We start from the raw sequence: 8314 nt of genomic DNA on the forward strand, positions 1-8314 counted from the left end.
GTGGCACCCTTTCCCTAAGACCGTTTATGACATTTCTGAATTGCTCTGCCTTTACCCCTGGCTGTTTTTGTTGTGGAACAGTGTGTGTTTCCTTCTCGGGCATTCTGTCCATGGGGTGTGGCTTATCATTGGTCTGTTGGGGCGGCAACTCTTCAAATGGTCCTATAAGCTCCTTAAGGCTTATTTTCTCCAGTTGTTTATTTTGTCTTAGGCCTCTACTTTGTCTGAAGTCTATGTCTTCCACTCGGTGTGGCTTATCATTGGTCTGTTGGGGAGGCAACTTTATAGATGGTTCTATCACCTCCCTTGTTTTCTCCAGAAGTCTATTTTGTCTTAGGCCTCTACTTTGTCTTAAGTCTACTGGTTTAGGCATAACTGGTGGCAGTGGTTTCTTTTTGGTTTCCTCTGATGTTGTTGGAAATGATGCGCAATTGGAGGCGTTTGTTGCTGATTTAGTCTGGCCTGTGGGTGGTGGTTTCATTTGTTGAGCTTTCATCAGGTCCTCTATGACTTGGATTAAATCTGTGGTTACTGTCTTCCCCTCTGGCTGCTTTTGTGGGCTTGTTGAGGGTTCTTGCAGTTGTTGAACAGTGTCGGTTTTCTTCTCTGGCATGTCTTCCACTCGGTGTGGCATATGCTTGGTCTGTTGGGGAGGCAACTTTATAGATGGTTCTATCACCTCCCTTGTTTTCTCCAGAATTCTATTTTGTCTTAGGCCTCTACTTTGTCTTAAGTCTACTGGTTTAGGCATAATTGGTGGAAGTGGTTTCTTTTTGGTTTCCTCTGATGTTGTTGGAAATGAAGCGCAATGGGAGGTGTTTGTTGCTGTTTTAGTCTGGTCTGTGGGTGGTGGTTCCATTTGTTGAGATTTCATCGGGTCCTTTATGACTTGGATTTCATCTGTGGTTACTGTCTTCCCCTCTGGCTGCTTTTGTGGGCTTGTTGAGGGTTTTTGCAGTTGTTGAACAGTGTCTGGGTTTTTTTCTAACATGTCTTCCACTCGGTGTGGCTTATCATTGGTCTGTTGGGGAGGCAACTTTATAGATGGTTCTATCACCTCCCTTGTTTTCTCCAGAAGTCTATTTTGTCTTAGGCCTCTACTTTGTCTTAAGTGTACTGGTTTAGGCATAACTGGTGGCAGTGGTTTCTTTTTGGTTTCCTCTGATGTTGTTGGAAATGAAGCGCAATGGGAGGTGTTTGTTGCTGTTTTAGTCTGGTCTGTGGGTGGTGGTTCCATTTGTTGAGATTTCATCGGGTCCTTTATGACTTGGATTTCATCTGTGGTCACTGTCTTCCCCTCTGGCTGCTTTTGTGGGCTTGTTGAGGGTTTTTGCAGTTGTTTAACAGTGTCTGTTATTTTCTCTAACATGTCTTCCACTCGGTGTGGCTTATCATTGGTCTGTTGGGGTGGCAACTTTTCAAATGGTTCTATAAGCTCCTCAAGGCTTATTTTCTCCAGTTGTTTATTTTGTCTTAGGCCTCTACTTTGTCTTAAGTCTATGTCTTCCACTCGGTGTGGCTTATGCTTGGTCTGTTGGGGAGGCAACTTTATAGATGGTTCTATCACCTCCTTTGTTTTCTCCAGAAGTCTATTTTGTCTTAGGCCTCTACTTTGTCTTAAGTGTACTGGTTTAGACATAGTTGGTGGTTGTGGTTTCTTTTGGGTTTCTATGACTGGAAACTCCTCTGATGTTGTTGGAAATGATGTGCAATGGGAGGTGTTTGTTGCTGTTTTAGTCTGGTCTGTGGGTGGTGGTTTCATTTGTTGAGATTTCATCGGGTCCTTTATGACTTGGATTTCATCTGTGATTACTGTCTTCCCCTCTGGCTGCTTTTGTGGGCTTGTTGAGGGTTTTTGCAGTTGTCGAACAGTGTCTGTTTTCTTCTCTGGCATGTCTTCCACTCGGTGTGGCTTATGCTTGGTCTGTTGGGGAGGCAACTTTTTAGATGGTTCTATCAACTCCTTGAGGCTTATTTTTGTCATATTGGGTGGCGGTCGTTTCTTTTGGGGTTTTTCGACTGGTAACTCTTCTGGTGTTGGTGATAAAGCTGCTGTTTCCTTTTTCAATACTTTTTTCTCATACATTGCTATGTCCTTCTCTAATTGTTTAAGTTCTCTATGTTCAGCATTTTGTCTAAGTAAATCTTTCTGTTTTTCTTTGTATGTCATTTCCTCTAAATCAATTTCCGGATTCATACATGATGTTTCTAATGGAGTCATGTTTTCCCATTGATCTTTCCCAAAGAGGCCTACAAGGGTACCAGTGTTTGTCCAGAGTTTCACATTGTAGTTCAACTCTGCAGTAATTATTTTTTCACCAGCAGGATCACATGCCACACTTACCAACTCAGAAAGCCCTGCTACCCATGATGCTAACAGCGGAGGAGACTGTAAGGGGAATTTCTGCCCATTCATTGTCTCAAATTTTTCATCTTCAACTGTTGTTTGAAGGCCAAATTTCTGAATATCATACAAACAAACTACTCCTTTGCTATCTCCTGTGACAAGAATTGTGTCTTTTTCTGACACCGACACGCAAGTAATCTTTACATTATCCCCTTTTACTAGCTTGAACCTACATATCATTCCTCCATTTGCTTTTGTTGACCAGGCAGTAACGTAGGAACCCGCTATAATTAACAGTGTAGCTAACTGAGAACTAACCTCTCTGGTCCTGAGACATTTCACCAAATAAGTTCTTTTTGTTCCTTTACTTACCATCTTCGTAGAATCGAGAAATTTATTGTGGTATGATGTAACATTGTATATTTGTGGGCTGTTTGTTGATGATTTTAAATTACAGGTGAGAATATTTCCATCGGTGCATGCTGAGATAAGTATGTCTTCATGGTAATCCATGGAGCAGACATTGAGTAATAATGAATGCTCGCAAACTACTTTTAATTTTCCTTCAGTGTCCACTCGGAAGATTTTTGAGGAATTCTTTGTGGAAAATAGCTTTTCTTCATTTGTGCAGAGCATACTGGTGATGTCACCTGGAAATGCTTTTAAGACATCAAGCAATTCTCCACTGTTAAAGTTCCACTGTTTAACTGTCCTGTTGATAACTGTGATCAGTTTGCGTTGGGTTTCGTTGAAGGAAATGAAACACGAAATTAATTTTTTTTCTTTGTCTTCGGGAGAAATGTTGAAATTCATTAGAGCTCTTCCATTATAAATATCCCATACTTTCAGCTGACCTTTCTGACAAACAGAGATAACTTGTTGGTATTTGGTGTGATAGAGCATACTGCATAAAGGTTGTCTATGGGACGTCATGGACATATGATATTTCTTGGTTCCCCTTCCAAAACGTTTTCCAATTATTGTGTTGGCCACATACAACTCATTGTTGTAGACGTTGTAAAGAGCACTGGTGATTGGTGAATTCTGTACCAGTTCACTGGGATTAAGCATCTCTATGCAGGTCAGGCTCATGTCGCTCCAGATAAGTATCTTTTTGTCTAATGATATGCTGATGAATACATTCTCCACAGGATTGTACAGAATGTTGGTGACAACATTTTTGTGTCCTTGTAATTCTTTAAAATGACTGGTTTGGAGGTAAAGCCACGCGCGTATTTTGCCCTTTCGTCCCCCCGTCAAAATATGGCCCGTTCTCGGAGAATAAGCAACACAATTGAAGTACTCTTGGTATTTTGGGCTATTAAGCACCATAATGGGTTTCTCCCCTTCTTCAAAGACGCACTTAATAAATCCCATTGTTGAAGCTGTTTGACCACATACTATAACAGACTTTAAATCGGGCATGTAACTGACTTGCTTGCAAATGTCATTGAAAACAGAAACCGTCAAAGTGTCATGGCAGTCGCATTTATGTTCCAGCAGTGATGAGAAACTTTCAGTTTCTGGATAAAACTTACGACCCTGTCGAAAGCAGTATAAATGTTTCTTAAATATGTTGTATGAGACGAACACATACAAATATCCTCTTGAGTCGCCGCAGATAAAAATTCCTACATTCCCAGATTGGTAGTAGTCCATAGCTGTAATGTCTTCACCCGTGAAGCAGAATTGAATCTTTGGAGTATCACCCAACATTTTATAAAAAAACATTTCTCTATCAGATGTTGAGACAACCATCGTTTTTTGAGCGTTGATGTACACCATGTCTCTAACTTGAATTTTGGGAATTTGGGAATAAGGAATCCTGTCCTTTCCTTTGTCATAAATGGGTACATTTTGCAATGGTTCAAAGTTTTTTTGCCCCCAAAAGTATTATTTCCGTTTGAAAAGTCACAGTGGGGGTATTTTACAGATTTTGTTTAAGGTCTGAGAAAAGGTTCCAATGAACAAAGGGTCCCAAAATCCAAAAATTCACTGAAATTTTGGGTACAAAAAATGTTTTCACAATGTTTTTTTTTAAAACATTGTTTTTGTATTTTGTAAAAATTTTAGGAGGAAAGGGGGGTTGTTCTTTTTTAAATAAAATTTCCTTTGTTTTTTCATCTTTTCAAAAAAAGTCCAACAGTTCATTTAGGTTTCCCCAGTTCCAAACAAATTTTTGTCAATTTTCATGTGCAGTACCAACCCTCTTTTCCTTGGTTTAAATTTGGGGAAAATATTTCCCCTTCATCCCCCAAATTTATAAAAATTCAAACAAAGTCCAAGCCCCGCTTCCACCAAATATCTGCCTTTTTTTAACAATTTAAAAGCCTCTTCAAGTTTTTTCCCTGGAAAAAAAATTGTCTATTTTCCCCAGTAGTCAAAAAAACCCTTTCGCTCTCCCGCCAGTATGTTTGGTTTTTTTTCCCTTTTTGTACTTTTTGATAAACAGTTTTCCCCTTAAAAATTTTTTTATTTGCCCCCAAAAACTAACTCAGTTTTCCAGTTTACCTATGATTCCCTGTCAGGGACTAATGTCAAGTGTAGAATTCTGCACTTTTGAAAGTCGTGTGTCAAAACAAAAAATTCTGGGCCGGGGGGTTTGATTTAAAGTCCCTTATTTTTACCCTGGGGAGGGGCCTTTTCTTTTTTTTCCCTTTTTTTTTTTTTTTTTTTCAGTGTTCCCCCTTTTGGCAATGTGGTAATTTTAAAAACAATTGTCTTGATGCCAAAAAAAAGCCAACACCCTTTACTTTTCACAAAGTGTAAACAGGGGGTTTGGGCCAAAATTGCCACATTGCTCCCTTTGTTTCATGCATATAAATTGGTTTTTATAAAATTTTTGCAGGGATTTTTGGTTTATTTAAGGAAAACCTTTCAATGTAAATAGAGCAAGAAAAACAAAAAAGAAGAAAAAAGGGGAAAAAAGAAAAAAAAAAAAGAAAAAATTTAAAAAAAGAGGAGATAGAAAAGAGACAATGACCCCAAAAAATTTTCAAAATCTGTTTCCCTTTACCTGGCCCAAAGAGTTGTAAAAAAAAACGGAAAACCCAAAAGGGGCAAGGGGACGGAATACAAAAAAAGCAAAAACCTTGAAAATATCGTGAAGTAGTATTTAAAAAGTCTGGGACCATTTAAAAACCCCCCTTTTTTTTGTTAAATGGAAAAATAAAGAATTTTTAGACTTTTTGTTTGGAAGGAGTCTTCTGGTATGGAAACCAAACACCGGTAATTGTTTGGGGAGGGTGCACTTGTTTCATGTTTTAAACTTATCCAAGGAAAAAATGTCAATAGTGGTTGTGGAGAGCCGAAAAAAGTTTACACCCCCCCGAGCACTGAGTCCCCCGCGCCAAAAGCCCCAAACGCCCCAGGGGCCCCAAAGGGGAAGGGGGAAAAAGGGAAACCAAAGGGGGATTTAAACAAGGAAATCAGACCCCCCCCAAGGGGGGGAGGAGAAAAACAGCCCCGAGGGCCCCCCCAGCCACCCCCAATTTCCCGGGCCCCCCCGGGGAAGGCCCGGGGGGACGAGTCCACGGGCTCCGCCCGGGAAGGGCCCGGCCCCCCTGAAGTGAAACCCGGTTTTTTGGGCCCCCGGGATCCCAAAAGGCCCCCGGTGCCCCCGCAAGGCCCCGGCCCCGGGGGGGGCCCCCGGGAAGGGGGTCCCCCAGGAAAAGGCCCAGTAAACCCCCGGGCCTCCCCCCCAAACCCCGAAACTCCACCAAATGCACGGTGGAAAACCCCGACGGCCCCAAACCGCGGGAGGGAAACAGGAAGGGGGGAATGGGGTCCGCACTTAGCGGAGGAATTGAGATGTTTTTTGGGAAGAGAGGGGGGGGGTTAGATCCCAAACCCGGGAAAAAAAAAATTTTTATGAAAAAAAAAATTTAATAAAAAAACTCACAAACCCCCAACCACGCTTTCCCCCCCTTTGTGCCCCCCCTGCACCACAGAAAAAGGAAAAAAAAAAAAAAAAAAACTCGGGGCAAAACATTCACACATAAAAATCACACCAAAAATTTCCAGGCCAAAGAAAAACCCGGGAAACGGTAAACCCGGGGGTTGGTCCCCCGGGGTTTTTTGGAAAGACGTATAAGTGAACAATAAAGAGGGGGGGGGGGCCCTTTCTGTCATTTTTTTTTTCTCCAAATTGTTTGTCTTTTTACATATTCAGGACCTACAGGGAAAATTTAAATCACAAGTGCACCCAAAATTTCCTAACAAAACCAAAAAAAAAAACCATTAACAAAAATTAAAAAATTCAAGACGAAAAAACATTTAAAAATTAAAAGGAGACAAAATATTTTAAATTTTATATCTCGGGGGGGTATGTTTTAGACTTATTCCAAGATAAATTTTAATTCCACAGTCCACAAGGTGGGTATGAGGTTAAAAAGGCATGGCCCCCCCTGGTTCTAGGGGATCCCGGGCTCCCAAAGTTTTCGTTTTTATAAAATTTTTTGAACAGGTGAGGACATTTGGGAAATTTGCATGAAAATTAACCCGACTTAACCCGCCACTTAAAGAAAAAAAGGGCATTAAGCAGAAATTTTTCCAGAAATAACCCTTCAGTCAATCCTTGAGTATTCAAAATTTTTAAGATTAGCTAAAAAAAAAAATTTTTCCCCCATCTTTTTTAAAAACATAGTATTTACCCTTTAATCATCAAGGTGAGTTTTTCCAAAGGGAAAAGGCTTGATATTGTGGGACAAAACCCCCGTTTTAAGGTTGGGGGGTTTTGGTTTAAAAGGTTTCCCCGGACCTGGCTTTTACTATATTTTTGCCTGCACCAAACCAAAAAAATTATGGACTTTTGAAACAACCCTTTCTTTTTTGAGTTTGAGTGGGAAAAAAATTCCCAAGACACACAACCCGGAAAAAGAGATTGTGTTTTAAATTTCCCACGGGTAAGTTTAAAAATTTTAAACCAACCCCCCTCCCTTTCCCAAAATTTTGGGAAATTTAAAAAAATTCGAAAAAAAAGTTAAATTTAAAAATTTCCTTTATCTTCACATTAGCAATGTTCCGGAAAGTTGGGGTTAAATTTTTTAGTAGGGGTTAGAGTAACTTTTGTTTCAAACAACCTTTGTATTTGGGGTTTAAAATTAAAAATTTGGGGTTTCTAAATGGAATTTTGTCTGTGCCCCTTTCCCAAAAAGCCCTCTGCCCCTTCCTTTTGATATATTACATTTCAAGTCTTCCACCCTGCCCAATCGTTTGTATTTGGGGGGATGTCTGGGAGCTGTCTTTGATGATGTTTTAAAAACGGGAAATTAGGTCCTTCTTCAAATGGTCATTTGTTACCAATTCTTCTATAGAAGTAAGAATAGGCAATGTTAGAGACTTTTGAGTACCCATTACAAAACTTCTGATTTGCAGAAACTTAAAAAAAGAGTTCAGTTGGAATGTCAAATTTGTTTCAAATCTTCAAAAAACTCATCATAATCCCTTTATCAACTAAGTCTGAGATTTTGCATAAACCTTTAGCAAACCATGTTCTAAAACCGATGTCTGTCCTACCTGGTTCAAATGACATATTGCCCCAGATCGGGGAGAATTGGGATAGTGTTGGTATTTCATTTTGTTAAAGTATTTTTAACAAATGGGTTGGAAGTATTTTTTAATAATTATTTGTATTTCCTTGAGTATAGATATGAATTTAGGGATAAAGGAGTGGCATTTATATTTTCTATTTTTACCCACGACAGATCAGTTGCTGAAAACCAGCAAGATGCGATAGAGAGCTGAGCAGCCCAGTAATACCACTTGAAATTTGGCACAAAATGTTTCAATGAATTAATACTCTACTTTATAGAAAAGTGTCTCATAAAAGTTGTGAAAATAGCAGATCTAGTTCAACACATCATATTGGTTAATATAGAAAACAGAAAGCTAACAAAATGTACAATAAAGAAATGGTTTTAGACTTAGAAGGTTTCTGATCTACTCTGAATCATGCATTACACACAG

Source organism: Cyprinodon tularosa, unplaced genomic scaffold (assembly GCF_016077235.1).
Source record: "Cyprinodon tularosa strain WSP-4 unplaced genomic scaffold, ASM1607723v1 ctg1333, whole genome shotgun sequence".
NCBI lineage: Eukaryota > Metazoa > Chordata > Actinopteri > Cyprinodontiformes > Cyprinodontidae > Cyprinodon > Cyprinodon tularosa.